The sequence below is a fragment of the Amphibalanus amphitrite genome, unplaced genomic scaffold (assembly GCF_019059575.1).
Source record: "Amphibalanus amphitrite isolate SeventyFive unplaced genomic scaffold, NRLGWU_Aamphi_draft 001998F_arrow, whole genome shotgun sequence".
In the NCBI taxonomy this organism is placed as follows: domain Eukaryota; kingdom Metazoa; phylum Arthropoda; class Thecostraca; order Balanomorpha; family Balanidae; genus Amphibalanus; species Amphibalanus amphitrite.
In genome coordinates this window covers 27,525-52,375 of record NW_024883491.1, presented here as the reverse complement: position 1 = coordinate 52,375, position 24,851 = coordinate 27,525, and the positions used below count along the sequence as shown (strand labels likewise).

General features: G+C 47.4%; 1 protein-coding gene across 1 annotated transcript in view; it reads left to right on the top strand.

The window, feature by feature from the left end:
* Positions 1–7,700: 7,700 nt before the first annotated feature.
* Positions 7,701–24,851, top strand: part of LOC122376054 — a 33,871-nt gene continuing 16,720 nt past the window's right edge. The window contains exon 1 of the mRNA XM_043355722.1: positions 7,701–7,752. The gene's annotated coding sequence lies outside the window, so the exon portion shown is untranslated. The remainder of the gene's footprint in view (positions 7,753–24,851) is intronic.

Here is a 24,851-nt window from a genome sequence, read left to right as displayed (position 1 = left end):
AGTGGTCTGAATGACGAATGCATTTGATTTCAATCGCAAGAATGTTGATGAACTATCGGTATTGAGATGCGCGTATTTGTGGTAGAACCTATGAAGGAATAAGGCGCAAGCACTCAGTATTTTTCTTTTCGCTTCAACGCCGCTGCGCATATGCTCTAATATTCATAACCTGTTTCCATTTAACGCTCAGTCTATCTATTGAATTCAGAGAGACCACTTAGCCGGGACTTAGCAAGCAGTGCTACGTTCGATGTTAGTGCTATTTTGAGAACTTCGAGCTAGTATACCTATGCCTCGGTTTAAGAGCCGCTAATGCAGGCCACTTCAGGTGCCAAGAGTGGAGCATACTTGCAGCTTAAGCAGTGTTGTATCGGTCCTGAAGTGCTGAAAGCTCACGGACGTATTTTCTCTCTCAATGATCTCTCGATGGCTTGTCTGATGCCTCCCACATAATAAGTTGGCTGTAATTGGCCCATTTAGTGACATCACCGATCCTATCCGGCGAGTGCACCTAATTTGACCAAGTCTGCACCTAATCTCTTTTACAGCACATTTCTTCATTTTGGCCGTTTTCACGACGGAATAGCAGGCATCTATTTGATCCCCATTTGATCCTTTGGTTCCTCAGGAATTTTAGTAGTTCTTTTTAGTAGGTTCCCCAGCTTTCGAATGAATGGTGCGTTAGTTTGCTATTTTTCTATTAAATATCACATCGATTTACTTTATCTAAGGATTTATCACTAATATCAACATAAAGCGTAAGCACAATTATAAAATTATGAAATTATTAAATACTAGTACAATAGTTAAAAAAAGATACTGAGTTGCCAGGCTACAAAGAATATATTCATTTATGGCGCACGACAGACATTTAGAAAGCAGCGCCCTGTTTTATTGCACGCTGCTAGCCGCTTCCATTGGGTTTTGCAGGCCGACGTCATTGGTCGTTACACGTATGATGTCACGCGACTTGTGGCCTGTCACGGCTCTTTAATGATCTCCACTAAATGAATGCAACAACAGGGGTGGAGAAATATGCCGAGTTAGGGTTGCACGGGCGCAGCAAATCCGCCGCCGCCCTGGCGGTGACCTTGACCTCCGCTGTCTGGTGCGGCTCCAAAGCCAAGCCGGCGCAGCCGGCGTGGAATTGGGAAGACTCGCGCTACCCCAACTCGGCACGTTTGTCCACCCCTGTGCAACAATGGCCTTTTAAGTTGATCTCTGTGGCCATCTGTCTATGGAGCGACCAATATGAAAGTTGGGTGAATTTACCGGGGTTACATGACTATGAGCAAGCAAATGTGTATCAGGAATGGATTTAGGTGGAGAATTGCGCTGGACCATGAGTGCTCGAACGCTCCCAATTCCACGCCGGTTTGGCTTTGGAGCCGAGACAGACGATGCGGGTCAAGGTCACCGCTGGGGTAACGGTGGATTGGCTGCGCCCGAGCACCCGTAACGCGGCACAATTCTCCATCTATGGATTTTCCTATTCGCTCAGCATTGTGATAGGCGTTCGTAATAGCATTTACTCTGCTCATGTACCTATCCCCGGTTATTTAAAAGAAGTTTTTGTGGGGGAATATCACGGCTTTAGGTACTCGGTGGCCCTATTCACGACTTTCAAAGAATGCTCCGATAACTAAACACCGCACAGACCTACTGCATTAGTGAATCTGACAGAAGGTCTGTGGAATTACATCCCCCCTCACCACACCCCTAAAAACTCATCCAGTGTCCAAAACCACTTTTATCGACTCGCCAAAAAAAAAAAAAAAAACACACACACATACACATACACACACAAAGCATGGGGCATGTCAGCTCTCAGTTCATTTATCATTGTCTTTACCATGGTTCAATTGCATTGCGCGATTTAAAGCACGTGAGTGCCTATATAGTACATATATATGTAGAAAATAATATCTACAGCAAAACATCCAAAATTACAAAGGCTACAATGCTTAAAAAGTAGGTTCATCAAGGAAGCCCATTTTTACTTGCGTTGTGTTGCCAACCATGCGATTCCAACGCGGGCTATTCGCAACGTCTGTTAAGGCACGTTAACAACTGACAAGCCGCCACCGCTGCCACTTATTCATAGATGGTTGATATCGCAGCTTGGGCGTCAGCAGCGCGGCCCACAACGCGTCGGCGCCAGCGCACGCAGCTGTTGGCACTCGGCAGCCGGTGTTGCGACCCCGCGCCCCACTGGGGGGGGCTATTTATAGCCCCCCTCCCGTTTTTCTGCAATAACTTCCAAACCGCTTGACGGATCGACGCCAAACTTTCAGTACCGTCGGCTGCATCAATTTGACACCTTGTGTCAAAATTTGAACTTCTTAGCTACCATAGGTCGGCCGGAAATGACGTCAGAGTGACGTCATGTTCGGCCGATTTCGACGCAAAGCATTGAACCACGGCAATCGCTCCCAAGAGCTCAGTTTTTAAGCTAAATCCAATTTCTTTGCATGAAATAACTCAGAATTGACCGCGCTATCAAACTGCTATCTCGGATTTTCAAAATTTTGAAAATTCTGAAAATTTTATATAATAATATTCAAAATTTATATTTTTATATTTTTCTCAAAAAGTTTTTGACTTTTCGAAAAAACGGAACATATCTGACAGAACGCATGCTTATGACTAACTCTAGCAAGTTTTAGCTAAATATCTTCAAAAATGGCCAAGTTATACGCATTATTGAAAAAAATTCACAATTATTAATTTTTCAAATCAATTTTTCAGTACGTATTTGACATCGTACACCAATATAAATGGCACCATCGTGTTCCTGAGCTCAAACTGCATCCAATAGACACCTTTTTTGTTGAAAAATTTTAACTTCAAAATTTGACCTGAAAGTGACCTGACCTAAGCTAAATTCGACTCAAAATGACCTCGAATGACACAAACGACATCAAATTCGAAATCTATGGCCTAAATGGACCATAAAGCATGTGTCACGTGACCGACGCATGGTATAATATTTTCGTGACCTGTGATGACCTGACCCTGACCTGAAAATCAAAGTACAAGTTTGGTACCCTCAAGGTATCTAGAGAATCTGTTCACGAGTGTGGAAACAAAAAATGAGCCTGATCGGACTTGTAAGACGGCGGCCAGAGCCCAAAATGTGAACAAGCCAAAATCCTAATAATTTTTACTTTGACCTGACCTGTGACGTCATCAGTGACCTCGAGGTCAATGAAATTAGGTTTCGCTCGACAGTTTTTCCAGGGCTATCAGACGCCGTTTGAATTTTGACGATCGGCCCAGTAGTTTCGGAGTTAAGAGGGGGGGCTATGAATAGCCCCCCCCCCCCAGTAGGGCGTCTTATACACAGACCCCAGTGGGGCGCGGGTTAACGGCCGGCCGGCCCCATGAAGGAGAAGCTCTTGGTGAAGCTTTGTGATCGCCTCATAGCCGCCTTGGATGTCATCTTTCTTGGCAGATCCATCCGTTCAGATGGTACGGTGCAGTCTGGATAAAGGACGAAGTCCAACGCCGCTAACCCCGCGACCGCCACCCCACAACGTGGCCGCAGACCGAACGGGCGTGAGGGCCGTAAGGGCCACCCCGCCATCCGGTAGGTGGCTGAGCAGCCGGGCGCAGCGGCGCCTGGGCGGCGGCCGCGCTGAGATGAAGTCCCAAACCGCCATGTCGCCATCACCGCCATCACCATTGCTGCAGCTGTTCCCAACCTCCTCAATCGCCGCCGTTTTGCCAGCAGTCGCGCCGCGGAATGGCAGAAGCTCCAGAGTAGCCTCCAGCGCCCCTCTCCGCACGTGTGCAGGTGCACTGCGGCCGCCGGGTCCGACGTCCAGGCAGAACATGATATTTCCATGCTGCTCCGACGGTGGGCTGGTCTTGTTTGGGCGTTCCTCCACTGTGACGTCGGTCACGCCTGCCCCGGCCAGGGCGCAGAGGCCGACGTGTCACCATCCGGTTGCGGTCCTCAGTCGGGTCGCAACGTATACCTCTTCCGCAGCGTGGAGCGCGCTCCCGCTGGGCAGCGATACAGCCAAAAGTAGCATGCGGGCGGCCAGCGCTGCGCCGGACAGCGGACCCATGCCGGGGGTATGCCGGTCTCGGCCATTAGCGGGGTCGTCGGGGCCGAGGCTGTACATACAGCTGGTGACCGCGTGAGCCGCCAATCGAAGCTCACGGCTTATAAGCTCGACGCGGGCATCACACGCCGTCCCGATGGGAGCTCGACGACGCCGCCGCGAACTCCAGCGCGGCTCGCAGCGCGAAGACCAGTACGGACGGCCGGGGCAAACGGCATGCGGGAGTCGCAGGCGACGTTCTGCGGACAGAAAGGGTTGGGCATAAGCTGGTCGGCAGGACACTCTTGAGCCGAGCCTTTGATGTAATTACAGATGATCCAGAAGCATGCACAAAAATTCATGACACACTATTCTCATTTATGTATTTGCTTGCTACATATGATATGATATACCAGCTCATGATCAGTGACGCATTCTGGGCAATATGTTCTAAAGTGAAGTAACTGAAGTTCCGTTCCGTTCCGTTCCGTTTATTGATTATAACCGAAGGTTTGTTGTCAATAGTTAAAACACTATTCTTTAGAATTGTGTTTTTCTATTGAAAAACAAATCTGAGTTCCCTGAGAATTTGGCAAAAGCTTAATTTGGGACCACACATTGAACAATTCATAATTTATGGCACTGTCAAACGGGATTGGTCGGAAAGGATTCACATGTTAGTTTTGTTAGAATACGGACAGTTAGTGTTAAAGGTTATATTGGGGAGTTTGACAGTGCCTAACCAGACGGTAACACAAAGACGAGATCAAAAAGACGAGTCAGCGGTCATTCCAGAGAGCGGCGACCCAGCACCGCCGCCGAGCGCAGCGGCCATCCGGCACCCGGCGCCAAGCACCAGCCGGGCCTTGGTCGATGGGGATGGTGCCCGGAGAGCGGCGACTCAGTATCGCCGTCCAGCACACAGTCATCGGGCGTTCGACGCCGTCATCCCGCCGGTCCAAGGTCGGCAGTAGCGCCACAGAGGTGGCGCCCGCTCCACCAGTGGCGCTCGTCCCACCAGTGGCGCCACCCCATGGCAGCATGAAGATGTAGCCCGTTGTCAAGTCAGGAGAGGGGGCACCGCTGCCGGTCACCGCAGCGGTCGCAAGGTGCCGGTCATCACACATCCAACGGGCCGCGGCCGAGAATGAAGTCTAGTCGGCTGCCCCGTAGTCATGTCCAACAAGCTCACTGGGACTTCGACAGTTCGAGAGCGGCGAATCAGTATCGCCGCTCAGCGCAGCATTCATCAGGCGCTCGACGCCGTTAGCCAGCCGGTCGGCTGTACCGCCTCAGAGATGGCGCCTGCTCCACCAGTGGCGCTCGTCCCACCAGTGGCGCCACCCCATGGCAGCACGAAGATGTAGTCCGTTGTCAAGTCAGGAGAGGGGGCACCGCTGCCGGTCACCGCAGCGGTCGCAAGGTGCCGGTCGTCGCACATCCAACGGGCCGCGTCCCGAGAATGAAGCCATCGGGCTGCAACCGTGGGTAGCCGCCCTGTGCGCCACAAGGACGGCATCTCCTCAGGGAGCGGAAGCAACAGCCGCCATCCGTCGCAGGCCGCAGCAGCCCCCAGCAGCATGGCACCGGGCTTCGACCGGACCCTGTCCAGCCGTGTAGCTCAGCTGTAGGGGCAGATGGTCGGAGAGGAACGTTAGGCCGGGGTCAATCACATTATCGTTCAGGGGTCGGGAACGTAGGCAGGTACAAACTGGTACGATGCTGGGGTATTTAAAGAATTGGAAAGAAAACTTGAGTAGCGTAGTGTTGAATGGCCATTGTAAATCTGTATATGAATTCATGTATGAATAAATATGTATACCTATATCGATGAACTAACAATACATACATGCTAAACGGAGTGCAATGCTAATCCCGTTTATGATTAACACTAGACATAATGTGTTTGGCTAAGTGCAGCGGGATATAGGTTGTTTAACTTCCTGAGGTCCCGCTGCACGCCAATAAGTCAAGGAAGCAACGGATGTGGTGGTGGTGGATCAGAACTATCAGGGAAAAAAGTAAATATGGAAAAAAAGGGTAAATAGAAAGAAGACAAGAGCAAGTAATACAGCTGAGTTATTGGAAAATCTAATAGTCATCAATGAAGATATGCATAAGACATTTCTTAAAAAGGGATTTACTGGAGGGGATATCACGAAGGTTAGGTATACGCGAGGCAATTACTTGGTTCCAGATTACTGGTGCTCTACAAAATGGTGAAAATAAACGATAATTGCGTAACCGATAATTAGGCACCCCATCCCCGTTGTCCGTAGAGACCAGCTCATTGAAGTGCCTGGGATTACGAACTGGACGAGAATGATTACTTATGTACAAGGAGAACCTAACCGAAATAGCATCAGGTCACCGGTCAAAGAGGAAGTCATGTAAAACAAGAAGCAGCTGTTTGTTTAAGACATCACAAAGCTTAAGAAGTTTAAGTTCACGGAAGAGTGGAGAGGTATGGGACAGGCGACTCACACCAGCTATGAGCCTGATCGCTCGCTTTTGCGCAGTGATGATAGGAATTAGGTTACATTCATAATTCGAGCCCCATACAATCAGGCAATAACTAAGGTAGGGAAGGACAAGGGAGTTATACAAGAGGATCATGAGTCTCTTATTAAGGAGATATTTGGCTCGGCCCATTATGCCAATATTTCTACTAATGACGCAAGATACTTTACTAATGTGAGACTTGAATTTAAGATTTTCATCTACTAGGATACCCAAATACTTTACTGTAGAGGCTCGCATTAAGTTAACACCTTTAGCAGGTATGGAAAGGCCTTCCATCTCATTACTACTAGGGGTGTAAAGCTGGTAAACTGTTTTGGAGGTCGAAAGAGACAACCGATTTGCGTGGAGCCACATAAGTACTCTTGGAAACGACCGTGAAACTGCACGTTGGACCTCAGCACGCGATTTTGCAGAGTAGAGGATGGCTGTATCGTCGGCGAACAAAAGAAATTTGGCTTCATCACATACTTTAGGAAGGTCGTTTATATAGAGAAGGAATAAGATTGGCCCCAAGATTGAGCCTTGGGCACACCACACGTAACGTCAATAGTACGCGAAATAGTATCATTAAATTTTAGACATTGCTTTCTACCAGTAAGATAAGATGAAAAAAGAGACAGGGCATTACCCGTAATGCCATATTTTGACAGCTTTTTAAGAAGAATATTTGTATTTACTGTATCAAAGGCACGAGCCAAATCAAGGTAGATACCCACAGTGGAGTGGCCAGCAACAAGTTTGGCAGTAATAATGTCGTGCAAAAGGCAAATGGGCATATACGTTGAGTGATTGGCTCTAAATCCAAATTGTTGCCCAAAAAGTATGTTATGTTCAGTGATAAAACTAAGGAGTTGAAAATGTATCACTGATTCAAGAACTTTAGAAATGGCAGGTAACACTGAGATAGGCCTATAATTCGAAAATAACGATTGCGAGCCTGATTTATATATTGGAGTAATCAGAGCAGTTTTCAGCACAGCTGGAAATTTGCTCTTAGTGATGCAGGTGTTAACTAAATGAGTTACGTGTGGAACAATCACTGGAATCAGATGTTTTAAAAGTTTACTGTTGATGCCATCCAAGCCAGCACCAGAATCCTTTAGCCCTTCAACAATGTTTAAAACAACTGCTTGGTTAACTGGCTGAAAAGCTAATTCATTTGGAACCGCACATCATTCAGGTATGTTACAGGATCAACCGTGCAGGGGCCAAGAGCTGCATCCAAAGTTGGGGCTACTTGAGCGTAATAGTCGTTAAACATGCATGCCAGCCTATCAGGCGCTGTGACTGTACCGCTTTCAGTCTCGAATCTGCTGGGCAGATCCCTTTGTGTTTTTCGTTTATTAATAGCCTCTAGCAAATCAGCCCAGAGCCTCTTGGGATTGCCAGCATTCTTTTCAAATTGTGAACGGTAGTAATTTTGTTTGGCATGTCTCAAAGTAAGTCTCAGAGCATTACGGTACTTCTTGTACTTATTCAGTTTATCATTGGAGCGATCCTTTAGAAATGCCTTCAGAAGAGCGCTCCTCGTGTTCATAGAGCGTAGGAGCCCTGGTGTTACCCAGGGTTGTACGGGGATGCTTTTCCTGGAGGTTTTGATTGAGGAGAGTTCTGAGACTTTGGTCTGTATTACAGATATTAGCTTACTAGCACAGTCGTCTGGATCGTCCAGTTCCAAAAAGCCCTCCAGACTGTTGAGAACATTTACTTTGAGTTCATCAATTTGATTATAGTTAAATTTAGGTCTGGATGCAGCTCCTTTGACAGTTGGGCTTTGTTTGACCAGGTCGGTAGTGCAGCAAACAGCTTGATGGTCAGCGATCCCCGCACAGATAGCCCCACTAAATGTGATGGCATCTAGGACATTTGTGAAAATATTATCAATGAGAGTTGCTGGGAAGGGTGGAGTGGTTGATATTCTCGTAGGAACAGTGATAGTAGGATAAAAGCCATGAGAGCTCATACAATCTAAAAATTGCTTAGAATCATGATTATCATTGTATTTGAATAGATTCACATTAAAGTCTCCACCCCAAAAGCATGGCTTCTTCAGTTGAACTACTTTATCAAGGGTATCTTCAAGAAATGGCATCAAAAGGGAAAGTGGGTATGACGGTGACCTATATAGAGTACACACAACAAATGGGACTCCATGTGGAAAAGTAATAAGAATGCTAATGCATTGAAACTCAGTTTGGCATACAGACATCTCATCGATCACTGCACAGTATGGAAAGATTTCACTCTTGATATACATGGCACAGCCCTTGCCAGTGACATTATCAGTGGGTATGGAGTGGATCATTTCATACCCATCAATCCTGTAACAGTCAGTGATGTCAGATTTAAGCCAAGTTTCAGAGATCAACAGTATATCGACTTTAATATTTTGCTTGGAAACAAAAGCAACAATAAAATCAAAGTTTTGGTGGAGTGAGCGAGCATTAATGTGAACCATTGATAAGTCCGTTTTGTCTAGCACATGGGACATGGATGGGCAGGATTGTTTTGCATTTAGAGGAAACAGATTGTAAATGGGGTATACTTATAGGAATATTGTGTAGGGTAGGAGAGTCATCAGGAACAAGTTTGGGAAACCCATCCTCAAGGATTACATGGTAAGTTCCATTGTAGGAAATGGTAGAAGACTAGAGAGTACTATTCGTAGAGAAGATTACAGATGCCAATCAGTAAACACAAATGATTGAAGAAAAAAAAACAAACAATTACCTAAATCTGGAACTGAAATAATAATATATAATAAATAAATAAACTGAGGGGTTTCAGCAACCATAATCAGAGACAGGATACACTACTTAAGAAAACAAGTTCAGGTACTCGGGGTAAGTTACAGCTTAAAAGCTTAAAAAACAGCTAAAAAAAAACACACACACATTCGATAGCTTATGAGAATAACATGCCTTGTGTGCTTAATGAAGGAAAATATGTTTTCACTTTTTTAGAAACAGCAAAAGAGTTGTCAACAAGCCATGTCAACTATCTAAACAATTTTTATGGAAACTGCTCTAGCTAGCTTAAAGTTCCACGTTTCCGGAGCACCGTACCCAAACTCAGTTCATGTTACAAGAAAAAACAGTAATAATGCCTCCTAATTTTGAATGAAATATAGGTATGAGTAATTTGATTTGGAAAGCAACAAATTTCCGCACATCATTTTAGCAAAATTACTATTTTCTTCAGCCATCAGGTTACACAAAACTATAGTAAACTTTATGATCTAGTTTACACAAAACCAAAGCCCCGACTTTAACAAATGTAGATTAAATTTAACCCTCGCATGTGTAGGGGGGGGGGGTCGGATGGACCCCCCCCCCATGGTTTTTCGCGAATAACTCACGTAAAAAGCGGTCGATCGCGACGAAACTTTCAGTACCCTCGCATTGATCAATTTGACACCTACCCTGAAAATTTCATGACCCTGACCCAAATGACCTTTGACCTGTGACCTCTTTTCCGAGACCATGTTTGGCCGGAATCGCGATTTCGCGTATGTCGGCTCGCACTAGCCGCGTGTTTGCAAGCTTTTCGTGGTTTCAAACGTTCAAACATGTGATTTGATGTTACTCCCGTGTGTGTCAAGGTCACCTGAAGGTCAGGTCAGGTCATTGACCTTTGGTGACCTCGGGTGACCTCGGGTCACTTTTTCGAGTTTTACATGTTTCTAGGCTAGTTTTTGGAGCTGAATTCGAATTTAGCAACCATTTGAACATTTACAAAGTAGTTTTGGTGACTTCGTAACATGTTACGAAGCTGTCAGAGGCGGTTGACACGTACTACGAATACCCGTCACGACGCCTACTGGTTGACCTGACCTGACCTGACCCGACCTGGTCTAAATGCTTCAAGACATCATCTGTGATCAAAACTAACACGATATTCGTGATCAGCACCCCGAAAAACCCCTTAGCAGCCACACTTTACGACTTTCTAACAGGTCCCGATTTTCCCGATTTTGGGTCATTGACCTGACCTGGAAGGTCAACCAATGACCTAGGACCTTAAAATTGGGTATCATCGGCTTCCTCTCGTCACGGGCAACACGCTCGTTTTTTCCGCTAAGCTCTAGCTCGATCAGGGGCCAAACGGCAAGGGGGGGGGGTCCAACCGACCCCCCCCCTACACATTAGAAGCTGGCAAACGCCGCACACATGCGAGGGTTAAACAATTTTTAAAAATGTATCGTGGAGAAATTGAAAAGTGTAGATTTGTAAAGCCGGGATATTTCACGGATTAGGCACTTAAAGAAATATCTTCACCTTTTTTGAGCCACCAGCCTTCACCCAAGTTTTACACGAATGTAGTGAAGCAGACAATGTGGCAACTCAAAATTGTGATGGTTTGAGATAATTATGACTGTAAAAGAAAAAGCAACACAAGGTTCCTTACCCTCGTTTTTTTCCACATGGGTTCAGATGAGGCTTCAACTGTTGCCGACCTGAGGAGCTATAGGGACTTGAGCTTTCCAAAACTCAATTTCTAAGGGTACTGAGCAGTGTTTGGCTTTCACACGAATACGATAGTAAGTTATATGAAGTTGACAAAGCAAGCAAAGCAAAGCATGATGCCCCGCGCGTCCGCCCGCGACCACGCCCCGCGTCCGACTCCCGACCGCCGCGTGACCCGAGGCGCCCGGCGGTCACGTGACCTACCGGCCGGGACTGCAAACGACCTTCACCACCATTCTTGTATGACGTCATATCCTACTGAGGTGCTGATTGGTCGGAATTAGATACCTGAAGGTAATTATCTGCCGTAGTTATTTTTGTTTCATTGTTTTGCGTGTTTTCTTATATGAAATGTAATTAAAAAATTTGCCGTATTTTAATCACCATTAAAACATAACTGAATAGGTATAAAAGAGAACTCGATATATACTTTCCTTGTTTTTAAGAATTCCGGAATTAGATACCCGAGGGAGCAAAGAGGGAGCAAGTTGCCACGCTGATTTGCTACCTCATAGTCGAAAGGTGGGCTACTAGAACCGAAAATTGCTGTGTTTCTAAATAAATAAGTGATTTGAGGGCAAAGAATGCCCGGATTTAAACTTAAATTATTTTGAACATAAAATATTTCAGTTTGAGGGATGTTAAGGCCTCAAAGAGTAGGTACTTTTCAGGTATCAAATAGGTTCCTCTGCGAAAGTTCCGTCGTGAAAACGGCTTTTATGAATTTATTTCAGTGTTTTAAACGATAACGCTCTCTGATAATATGACAAAGCAGGCATATAAGCAATTAGTGCAACCCTAGCTGATAGCTACTAAGAGACAGACTGAACCTGATTTGACCAAATATGCACCTAATCTGCACCAGATGTGCACCAAATGTGTACCAGATGGCCGTCGTGAAAACGGCTAATCGCAACTTTATGGAACGATACAACATTTGTCATTGTTCTTGCGGCATCAACTATCGAGAATAATTTTACAGGAACTATTTAAATTGTTATTATGGCCCTTGGCCGTGGTGATGACCTGTCAAGCTCTCTTTTCACTTTATATGCCAACGAACACGACAAACAAGTACTGAATTTTCTTCCTAGAGGAACTGGTGTGCCTCACATGTATTTCAACGCCACAAATTGTATTTCCATGAAAAGCTGGCATTCGACCATCACTCATCAGTTCTCCCCAGCCGGAAATGTGCTACTTGGCGCATCGTGCGTAGTCCGACTTATCCTGTTAGCACAACGCGTTGGGTTCCGTAAGCGTTTCGGCTTCGCTGTTGTTTATGAGTAGACGTTTAGACGAGCATTAGAAATAACTACGTTCATATTTTAAAACAACGACACAGTTATTTTCTCTCAGCAGTTTTCATAACGTCTTTCTAGTTTCTCCTGGACCGCAAATAAGGGCTCATAAGCGTGCCACATTTATATCGTGGTTATGACAGCTCACCGCTTTAAATACCGTGTTGCTTGCTTATTACGCGATTAATATTTTGTTGGTATACTGTAACGAAAGGTGGTGCAGGTCGTTTGAGACTGGTGAGCGTGATGCGAGACCGTCCTTCGGTGTTTACAAATTGGTCCATGCATGCATACCATCAAAATCAGCAGCAGCGAGTGTGCCTGTGGACCCGTTGGTCGCGAGTTCGATCCTGGGCAAGTTCAATTTTTTAGTCCACTTGTTTACCGTCCACGGCTACGCCCACTTTTACTTTGTGCCTACCCACTTTTCATCGAACTCTCATTTTTCATTTCATTTTTCCATCAACTTTTACCGGCATCCACTTTTTACCGGCCAAGCTAAAGCCAGCTTATCTGAAAGTATCGGGATCGGTCACATTTCATTGATTCGAACTCATCACGAGTAAACAATCTCACCTTTTAAAGCGTGATTGGATGTGCGCGATAGGGGTGCGATTTGTGAACTCATGCTCGGTTAGACGATACATGGAACTGTAATTTCGACGGATCGGGACGGGACTCAATCATGTCGGAATGCCAACAGAGGTGGCCACTGGCCATCAAGCCAGGAGCGATATCCAGCTCCTCTCATAGAAGCGGGTCTTCCTTCTCAGTCAAAGGAGAAGGAAGGTAGCTTGACAGGTACCGAGTACCAATACCTATCATAGAGCTACATGCACCTTTGCACATGACTATACTACATAATCATATCTCATTGGCGCACGTTTCATCATAAAAAAACAAAAACTGAAACGAAACAAAAAATAAAACAAAACAAAACAGACAAACACAAATTCTTTCACTACTGGCCATTGAATTTCACAGCCCGTAAACATGTTGCTGATTGTAGCCACCTTTTTATTGCCCTGTACCCTAATGCATTTATGTAAGAGGCGGCGGGTGCTGTTGACCTCACAGTGACCGGCGGCTGAGGCTCGTGCGGATTCTCGGGCGGCCTACTCGCGCGGATTCTCTGGTAGATTCTCGGACGGATTCTGATCGGCTGGTCCGACGGGACTCTTCAGTCACCATGCATGGACGAACGGCCGTCGGCGCCCAGCTATTGGATTGATTGTGACTGGATCGGCTGTGATTGGCTGGTGATAGGACGGCTCAACATGTTCCCGAGGAGTGAGGTGGTGTTGGTTTGCAATGATTTGCTGTGGTTTGCAATGTTCAGCTTGCAGTGACTTGCGGTGGTTTGCGGTGCTCAAATTGTTTTGGTTTGAAATATTTGTGGTGGGTAACAGTGCACAGTTTGCGAAGTTTTGCGTTGCTCAGTTTGCGGCAGTTTGCAGTTTGCGGTGGTTTGCGGCAGTATGCGGGTATCCGTTTGCGATACTCAGTTTGCGGTGGCTTGCGGTGCTGCGTTTGTGGCGAAGTGGTTCGCGGGCTGTGGCGATATGGTGCGCCGGTCGGGGGATGGTTTGCGGGCTGCGGCGATGGTTCGCGGGCTGTGGCGATGGTTCGCGGGCTGCAGCGATATGGTGCGCCGGCCGCGGGATGAGCGTTGCATCCGGAGAGGGCGAGCGGCGCGGCGGACCAAATGGGATGGGCTGCCGGCCACCGTTTGCAACATTACGCCAGAATACGGTATGAGGGCCAGCCGGGCCGAGCCAAGTTACACAACACAATTTGCACTAACGTGGGCTAGGGTGGAGCGAGGCGCACAGTTAATTCTACTTGCTGAATAACTGCAATTAAGTGGAAGGGAGACTTGCGAAGCGTCGCTAATTGGAATTCAGTGTCGTGTTACTAAGAATATGAGCATAGAGTAAGGCTTGTCTGTAGAACTTGGTAAATGGTTATAATACGGAATTAGCAGTATTAAATGGAAATGGGTTTTAGAGACATATTCACTGGTGAATTACATATTATCTGAGGAGTTCTGCGGTTCCTGAGTCCGTGTAGGCTACATTTCTCCAGAAATCAGACACACGGGAAGTGTGGCTCCAACACAGCTCGATTTTCGGAGGTGATTATGCTCGCAATGACGCAAATATTGGCTCATCAATGTATCGATGGTGCAAGTATACGGTGTGATATTTAACACTGTGTACAGACTTTGTAACGACACTTATTTTATTTCATTTGACCCAAATCCAGAAAGATTTGCTTAGAACGGGTCATGCAGCATGCAGTTTTTCATTATCAGATACGATGATGAAATGCTGAATGCGATTACAAATGGAAAGCATTTGATTTCTCCTCAGCAGAACAAATGTAAATAGGTCATAGCCGAATAACGGCTTGGATGGAAAATATCGTCTTAGTAGGTAAGGTATTATCCATGGATAATGATGGTAAGACTTTGATCGTGTTTTCGAGTTCACCAAAGGGCTCAGCTGTGATCCGTTTAATTCGTTCCACATTAGCATCCTCCATTCCTATCCGAATCACACGTAGCTCATAACTCAGCAGAAACCCGATCGCGCTCGGATGGGACTGCGCTCTCGCGGGTTATTTTCTCTCCCACCCCACCCCAACATCCGTGTCGCCCGACCCGCCCCGTCTCCCGGCGGTTCCATATGTCTTACCCGGCTCTAATGAGAGGATACACGGTCGACACCGCTCAGGAACGGCGGGCTACGGCCGGCTACGGCCATGGTACGGCCGGGAACGGCCGGGAACGGGCCGGGCACGGCGCGGTGATGGCGCGCGGCGCCGGCAGCTGGCGGGAACGGCGCGCGAGCCGTGACGTCACCGGCCGTCGTGCTCCCAACGGCCTGTTCAGGAGACGTGTCGGAGAGTCTCCTACGAGGGCACGCCAGAGTAATGGGGCGGGAAGGAGCGCGGGTTTTGGTGAATAGGACAGAAGGCTGAGGCCAGAGGAAAAGTGTCCGAGGGGTGGGCCGGGACTGGTTTGTAGGTTCTAGCCGGTAACGCCACATAACCAGGATGTGAATACGGGCGCTTACATAACAGACATTCTTGTATTATGGTCATCATTGAGCGTGGAGCTAAAATGAGCGCAGATTAGTGTCATTCGCACATTTTCATCACGGCGCTCCGTTGGAGGCAATTCCATTTTACCCGCTGATACGGCAACTGCCGCCGTCCGAGCGCGGTTTTACGGCCGCTAGCTGCGCTCTGCACCGGCCGGCACCGGACGCTGATGAAATTCTGTCAGCGCCACGCCGCGCTTGATGATGGATCGCCCACATGACACGTGTCAGCGTCTTTGGCAATGCCATTTTAACTCGCAAGCTGACCTCACTTCCTGTGAATCCGCAGAACTCCGGAATCCGGAGATGTGTTCGAGGCTGGCAGCCGGCGCTCGGGCACGGCTGCCAGCCGGAAGCGGCGGCGATTTTTAGCCCGGTGATACAGGAATCTCCATTTGAAATGGTAATAAGCAGGCAGAAGTCTCTGAAATGGTTGCGATCTGACCTGAGCAGTGCTGCTAGGATAAAGTAAGAAATAAGAAGATGTTTGCGAAGCCGTCAATGTTCCCTAGCATTGGGATTATTCACGGTTTGTTAATTCTTCATTTTCTAATACCTTGCTTGAAACTGGGCTCGGAGCATGCAGTATCAATGTGATGTTTTTCGGCAAGCGGCGCTGGTTGGCTCTGAACAGTGGTCACTGAACACACAGTGAACCGTGTGTGAACACAGTGAACACAGTGAACACTGAACATTTAACCCGCCCCCCCACTGGGGTCTGTGTATAACACGCCCTACTGGGGGGGGGGGGGGGCTATTCATAGCCCCCCCTCCTAACTCCGAAACTACCGGGCCGATCGTCAAAATTCAAACGGCGTCTGATAGCCCCGGAAAAACTGTCGAGCGAAACCTAATTTCATTGACCTCGAGGTCACCGATGACGTCACAGGTCAGGTCAAAGTAAAAATTATTAGCATTTTGGCTTGTTCACATTTTGGGCTCTGGCCGCCGTCTTACAAGTCAGATCAGGCTCATTTTTTTATTTCCACACGCGTGAACAGATGCTCTAGATACCTTGAGGGTACCAAACTTGTACTTTGATTTTCAGGTCAAGGTCAGGTCATCACAGGTCACGAAAATATTATATCATGCGTCGGTCACGTGACACATGTTTTATGGTCCATTTAGGCCACAAATTTCGAATTTGATGTCGTCCATGTCATTCGAGGTCATTTTGAGTCGAATTTAGCTTAGGTCAGGTCACTTTCAGGTTAAAAAGGTCAAATTTTGGATGCAGTTTGAGCTCAGGAACACGATGGTGCCATTTATATTGGTGTACGATGTCCAATACGTACTGAAAAATTGATTTGAAAAATTAATAATTTTGAATTTTTTGCAATAATGCGTATAACTTGGCCATTTTTGAAGATATTAAGCTAAAACTTGCTAGAGTTAGTCATAATCATGCGTTCTGTCACATATTTTCCGGTTTTTTTCGAAAAATCAAAAACTTTTTGAAAAATATAAAAATATGAATTTTGAACATTATTATATATAATTTTCGACATTTTCAAAATTTTGAAAATCCGAGATAGCAGTTTGATAGCGCGGTCAATTCTGAGTCCTTTCATGCAAAGAAATTGGATCTAGCTTAAAAACTGAGCTCTTGGGAGCGATTGCCGTGCTTCAATGTTTTGCGTCGAAATCGGACGAACATGACGTCACTCTGACGTCATTTCCGGCCGACCTATGGTAGCTACGAAGTTCAAATTTTGACACAAGGTGTCAAATTGATGCAGCCGAAGGTACTCAAAGTTTGGCGTCGATCCGTCAAACGGTTTGAAAGTTATTGCAGAAAAACGGGAGGGGGGCTATAAATAGCCCCCCCCCCCCCAGTGGGGCGCGGGTTAATCGCGCGGTGCAGAGGACAGCGCCGCGCCGCGCCGCCTCGATACGGCACTGGACTGGTAGGCTGTGCCGCACTACTCCGCTGCCGTGCGGTGCTGTATAACTACCCCGCTCGGCGGCCTTCTAACGCGCGGCCCCATGGACTACAGGGGCGCAGCTCTTACAGCGAATAAATTGAGGATTGATGAAAGTTAGGACTGACAATTACTTTGAAGAATGTTTTACTTGACAAATCAATACTCAGTGGCCTTGTTGTTGATTTGGACCTTGTTCCATTATGCTCATGCGAAAATGACTATGATTAGAGGTAAGATAGGATCTAACTTCCATATACCTACAATTGCAGTGTTCTTTCATCTAAGCGATCCTCATGCAAAATTTGATGGTTTTTATAGCTGGCATGGTATTCATGATGTTATTGTTACATTTCTGTCCTATTTATTGACACCAGTGGATTGCTAGCCGTGTTTTAACATGTAAAAGAATTTAACAGTGTGGCGTGCGTGCACCGATTGGTAAGCAATTTTGTGCAGTATATAGAATATTGACTATGATTGCTATGGGGCGAAGGTCAGCGTGGAAATCTAAGAAACGTGACAAGTGCCATTTGTTGGAAGAGTTACTCTTTACATTCTCGAGGCAACAGAACAGATCCTTTGTCAATGAGGAATCTTGAGTTTACTGTAGTTGGCATAGAGCTAGAAAGGCAATGCATGGGAACATGATCCTAGTCACTGATTAGATAAGACGGATCCATAGAATTTCAAATGTCTGAATCTCCTCTGGTCATGACACGGCTCCAAAGTTAGTAAATTGTGGTCAAAGATCAGGTCACTCAGTGAAAGCTATGAACAATAATTAATGACGTTTGTGGTTGTGGCGTCTTAAGGAACTTTTCAGATAAGTTAAACTCGGCACCGCTGGCTAGTGGCATGTGTCCCACCCCCGTGCCAGTGGTAAAGTTAGCCTCCCTGTGGATGACACTTCTCGGCTTCGCACTCTTATATTTAATTAATTATCACCTCTCAAGGCTTACATGTAGCGTTGCTACCACCAACAGTGTTCTCCGTTTCGGCTAACAGCAGACAGCATTTAACTTGATTTTGACTTCAAAAGCATGAAACAGCGGTAACGTGTCCTTTATGTTGCATCTGGGTCTTCGTCAGAAGAAGCTGGACGTCTGATTATTAGAACCAAGCTGGCTCAGCCTGTTGCCATCCCGAACCTTGTATTTTGTATGTATTTTGCTTTTGAATCATGCTAATTTTTCTTATGTCATTGATTGTCAACTCTTGACACAGTTCGCTGGAATCGTAGCCCGTATCGCGGGAATTCTGTTGTTTACAAGTTCGCCACAGTCAAACTCTACGCGGCCTAGTTTGATATTCAGCAGTTTGGGTCGATTAGACCTCGGCCTGACGTTGCCACCCGTGTTTATAGTTCACGTCCAATTATTGTCTCTGAACGTAGTCTCCCCTACGAAAGTGCTAACGTCAGTCAAGATTGGGAGGGGGTGTAGCCTTGATTCATCCAGTGATAAGATTCATTGGTATGACCTTACATGCCTACTTTACGTACCTCAAGAGCAGACCTGTCAATGTGTGTCTCGTTGTAAGCCTGATTTCCTTTCACGGTGTGGCAGTCACCTCCGTGGAATTTTCCAAAGTTCACCTGTCTCATCAGTTTGAACAGCATCGGCACACGTTGGGTGGGCGCGGCGAAATTGAACCGGCTGAAGAGGCCTTCCGAATGAGTCCCAGGAGCTGCCGGGTAGACGACAACCGGTATCGACGGTCAGATAACGGTCAGAGAACGACAGACTGAGAACGACGGTCAGATGACGGTCAGAGAATCGACTGGGAAAAGAACGAATTGCGAACGGACTGAAAACTGTCTGAGGTCGATCAGATAACGGGCTGAGAACGGACCGAAAACGGACTGAGAACAGTCAGAGGACGGCCAGAGGACGAACTGAGAACGGTCTGCTCTGAGGGGTCTGAGAACGACGGACTGGAACGGACTGAGAGTGAGAACGGTCTGAGTCCGGTCTACAATGGTCTGCGAACGGTCTCAGAACGTTCTGCAATCGACATGTGACCGGTCTGAAAACTGTCAAAGGAACCGTAAGCGATATGGAGGGGCTGTAGAGGTAAGAATGCTGCCTGATAATGCGCCGGATTGATAGAGTGACTGCCATTTCAGCATCAATAAGCAAAAGTAGAATCAGCTCGACCTGATTCATCCCAAGCGTCATCGTCAGTTTTTGCTCCTTTGACCTCATGATCTACAACGGAACTCGGCATCGACCTCGTTCCATGTTTTAGGACTGGCCTTATATGAAACTGATAGGGAGCATTTCGTCTCGGTGTTCGTCTGGATGCTGCTTTATCTGGCCTGGCGTCACCGACAGGGGCGGGTGGTAAGGCGCAATCCTGTCGTTCTGGGCGCGATGTAGCCCCCAGAGGGACATACGGCACGTTTAGGAGGGATTCAGGGCCCTCCTATTGTTGGCACTTAGCCATTTCTAGTGAAGGGTACGGCCTCGAAATGAGAAAATGTTTCTCCGTGATCGGTATTTGGTGGGGGAAAAATGTCCTAAAGTCTGTGCTTACGCTATTGGCCACCAACAGCGAGGTGTGTTGAAGAGAGAATGTCTGATTGAAACGAAATTTGCTGACTCGTACCTAAAATTGTTTTCAATAACTAAAATAAAATTATCGCTATCATAAATATTGACATTGCTAAGCTGACAGTTAAGTTTCAATTATTACATCATTGACTATCCATCTGAGTAGTTGCACCTTTCATTATTGGAAAATAAATTGATTATTCCGTTCTTTACGGACGATGGGACATGACGAAAACCCTGTCATTGTTGTTTTAGCTATTGAAACTAATCTTAACCCTCGCACGACCAGGCCATTTCTCATAACACGAACGACCAGGGGGGGGGGTTGTTACGACCCCCCCTGGCGTTTCGAAACGGAAGGTCGTAGAGCTTAGCGGAAAAAACCAACGGATTGCTCTCAACGAGATCTCGCGATTGGTGGTATATTTTTTGGTCCTAGGTCAACATTTGACCTACTTATGACCGGTCAAAGGTCAAATTTTCCGAAAAAATCAAACTTTTTCAACTTTGCGCAACGATTGCGGCAAAACGGTGAGAGATATTAACTTCAAACCTTCAACAACGTATTCCCCACTCAATTCTGCATCATATATGGTGTTTTTGGTGTATTTACCCTATAAAAGTAAGAGGCCTATTGCTGATGAGTGATATGGTGTCACATCACCCTCCGGTGTTTGTCCCGATTCGTCGGCTGTTGACCACTGCTCCGCTATAAATACGGTAGGTAACGACTCAGAAAAGATATGTGGATATCCACTGCAATGTGGATAGCATCAGCAGAAAACCTCGGGACTCGGTACACACTTCGTGAAAATCCGGCCGGAGGCTGTACCTCTTATGACGTCATAACTCCGTGACCTGACCTGACCCGGTCAATTTTCTTGCACCACACGATAGCCAATGCTTGCCCCAACATGCATGGGAAGTTTCATCATGATCCATCAAACAATGTGGGTATCACCGGCAGAAAACCTAGGGATTCGGCGCACACGTTTGGTAACTGTCGGCCGGAGGCTGTACCTCTTATGACGTCATAACTCCGTGACCTGACATGACCCGATCATTTTTTTTCGGCAAAAGATGCGCAAAGGTTGCCCCAGAGGATATTGAAAATTTCAGCCCGCTACGACAAGCCGTTTAGCGTGCACTTCGAAAAAAACCTCAGGGGGGGGGGGTTGATACAACCCCCCCTAGGCGTTCTAGGGTTAACTTGCCAATTTACCGGCGTGTATTTACGAGGGAAGGGTAAGCCGCCGTGTTTAAGTTAGCCATTGTGTAGATGGAATTTACGAGCGCGACTAGTCTCACCACTTTCAGTTGGGAACTCTCCACGCTCTGAACTTTCGGCTCTCCCGTGCGCTCGTTCTATTTCCAGGGTAGTCAGCGTGTAGCTCCTAATGACAAATTGCCTATCTACATAATAACAAATGGACAGTTCGCCGTGGGCTACTGCACGCCTTCTGACTGCCACAGACATAACTGGGCCGCCGAGCAGCCACGGCTAATCTAATGCAAGTCAAATGTACTGCGGGGGAGCAGTCACACCTCCCCGTACTGGGGGTGGGAGGCAGGAAAGGACTGAGCTGGGTGTTCGACCGCCGGGGGAGGGGAATGCACCCGAGTGGGGTCGACAGGATGGTGTTGAACACTATACTGTGTTTCGAAATTCGTCATGCATACCTGCGCTTGGACGCATACATACAGTATCCAGGTTCCAGGGTGGCTTAGATAAGCGTGCTTGAAATTTTCAGCATGCCCAACCTTCCGCGCTCGCTAGATCGAGGAAGGCGTGATAATTGCTTGGCAACTCTTAAAGGTAGTGTGCCAGCTTTCCTGGACCGTATGGAGTTAATGGCCCAGATAAGGAGAACCGGATTTTTAGAACTTATCCATACCTTCAAAACTCATGGAAACGTCTTAAATTCTTCAAATTTTGAGTACCCCAGTGCGAAATTCGCCCCGACGGGTTGTCGGTCGTACCCCAACCACATTTCACACCACTATGAACAATAAATGCACACACTGAAATCGCTATTACCGATATGCTCATCCAATCAAGTTTCGATAAACCCGTTCATCATCATCTCCTGCGGTTTCGAACACGCCTGTTAGGTGGTGCGGTAGACCGCGCCCAAAGCCAGGGCCCCGGTAACGTGAGGTAGCCGAGTCGGGGCAGCGTGCGCGCTGACCCAAGCCGGGGCCGCGCGTCCTCCCGGTGTCATGTGATAGCCCGGGGCTGCCCGCGGGGATGCGGTAGACCGCGCCCAAAGCTGCGGCCCTGGCTTGGGTCAGCGCACGCTGCCCCGACTCGGCTACCTCACGTTACCGGGGCCCTGGCTTTGGGCGCGGCTTCTGCTCATACTTTGTGGTGCGGTGGTGGTGCGTCGGGCCGCGCGCTCTGACTTCGGCCAAGAAAAATGCGTCAGCTGATCATTGTCATTTCTGCCACTTGCGTGTGGTGAAATGGGGTCATAACTTAAGAGACGGCTTTTTCATATCAATTATTTTACATAAAATCATATTTCAAACCATAAATAATGTTCGACAGCCAAATAAAAGAAACAATACCAATACAGGCTTACAGTTTACGGCTCGACATTGTGCTGTCTACGATTAGACAGCTGATAACTCATTCCCGTACGTCGTAACTCTATAATGACCTTTGCTTATTGTCACATGTGCGCCGCATTCGCGATTGTTGCCGACGCCTGTTTGCAGGCCAGCCCACTACAGTTGTTATACATATCGAAAAACCGATAAACTTTTAGGCGAAAAAGGCACTATTCCAGGCCCATTTTTGATTTTTTTTTTTGCGATATTAGGTAAAAACAGAAGCTTCTTATCCTAGGAAAAATAAAATGGGAAATCTTTCAAAGGTGGCACACTACCTTTAAAGACCATTAAAGAATAAATCTGGTTATCTTTAATTCCTGGAATGCACTTAAAGCTGTGCGTTATTTGATAAGGAAAGATTAATGACATTTTTCATTAATCAAATGAAATGAAATCGTAACCGTTAATTTTTGAACTGAAGGAGAAGTGGTACCAAAATTTATTAATTCATTTTAGGTCAGGTTTTGACTTTAACGGATAGTGTCGATAATGAGCATATGGCTATTCTTCTGCGCTATTAAATGAAAAATTTGAACAAAGATTGTGCTGTTTGATATTGGGAAAAACGTCTTTGTGTGTGATATCTGTTTTCTCAATTGGGAGTTCATTAAGACATAAAATCAGTCAGCTGTCTAGAATCGTGTTCTCTGTTGAATAATTGATCATCAAAATCCAGGACATCTAAAATATCGTTCAAGTCTGGGACCTTCACAATGACAAATATCGCCGTTGACGTTTCACGACACCCCAGGAGGTCAATACATACTCGGGTCAAGAGAAAACAACAATCACGTCTGCGCCCCACACCAGCCAAGAGGTCAGGACAGTGCATCGGATTGCTTAACGGGCAGGGACCGCTAATCGGCGCCCCGGGGCCGGGGAAGGGGGAGGGGGGATGACCGGCGACCCATATCGCGGGAAGAGGGGGCGAGTGGCGACCCACGGCGCGGCGCGGCGACCTTTTCACGGCCTCGGCCTGCTCGCGTGCCCCGGAGACGAATGGCCTCTGACCGTCGACAATGGTGGCGAGCTGCGACAATAGCGGCGCGCGAGAGGCGCGGCGCGCCGGCGTCCGGCCGGCTGATGGTGGCTCGTCGCTCGGCCCCGGGCGGCCGGACAAAACAGGGCCGCGCCGGGCCGCGCCGAGAAATGGACCTCTGTCGACGCCGAGCCGGGAATCGTGGACAAAGCGGCAGCGCAGATCGTACACGGACCCGAGTCGGAGAGCGCCCGACGGTCGGCCCGGCCGGCTCAGATCTATGGGCGCTATTTTTGGACAGAGACGGTTTTTGAATGCGGAGATAGCTGACGTTTTTATGTTGTCATGACCTTTGTGTATTTACGAGTGACCCGGTGCTGTGGAAAGCACGTTGTTGAAGAGAGCCTTCTTAGTTCAGCTGAGCAGTTCGGACATGGGAGGATTGAATGATGCTGAAAGCTTTGCGTGATTCTTGCCGGAATGCATTCGACGATTGTCTGCACGTCACGCTGGGAGGGGTGGGGGAGGGGACCATTTTTATCGACTTACATATCTGGTTTGTCTGGTCTGTCTGTCTAGTCTGTCTGTCTATGTATCTGCCTGTCCGTCTGTCCGCCTGCCTGCCTGCCTGCCTGTCTGTCTGTCTGGTCTGTCTGTCTGTCTGTCTGTCTGTCTGTCTGTCTGTCTGTCTGTCTGTCTGTCTGTCTGTCTGTCTGTCTGTCTGTCTGTCTGTCTGTCTGTCTGTCTGTCTGTCTGTCTGTCTGTCTGTCTGTCTGTCTGTCTGTTTGTCTGTCTGTCACACTCTCAGCCACTTTGCTGACAATCACCGACGGCTCTGGTGCTCACGCTCCGTTACACCAGCAACAACACCGAACCCCGAGAGTGACACCAAAGGGGGAATGGGGCGGGGGAGACGGCTCCCGACGGGACCGACGGCGGCGCTGACATCGAACTCGACGCGCCAGTGCCGAATAGGGAACTCGCTCAATGAGTACCCGATGCCCTCAGAGGCTCCTCTGTGACAGTGTGCATTTACGGAGCAGTGAGCTAGCGCAGCCATGGTGGGAGCAGCTGATGTGCTAATTCTAATTTGCGGCCCTTCAGTGCAGCGGGATTCCCTAATTTACTTGGGTGCTACCGTAAAGGCGTTCGCTCGTTGTGTGCGAAACTTTCAGCCAGACTGTCCAGTGAGCACAGATACCATAGTGAAGGCTCAGTGAGACCTCAGTCAGATTTCAATCTGACATCTGTCGGATCTCAATCTCTGACCTCTCAGTATCTGACTTCAGTATCTGACTTCAATATCTGACCTCAGTATCTGACCTTTGTACAGCCCACC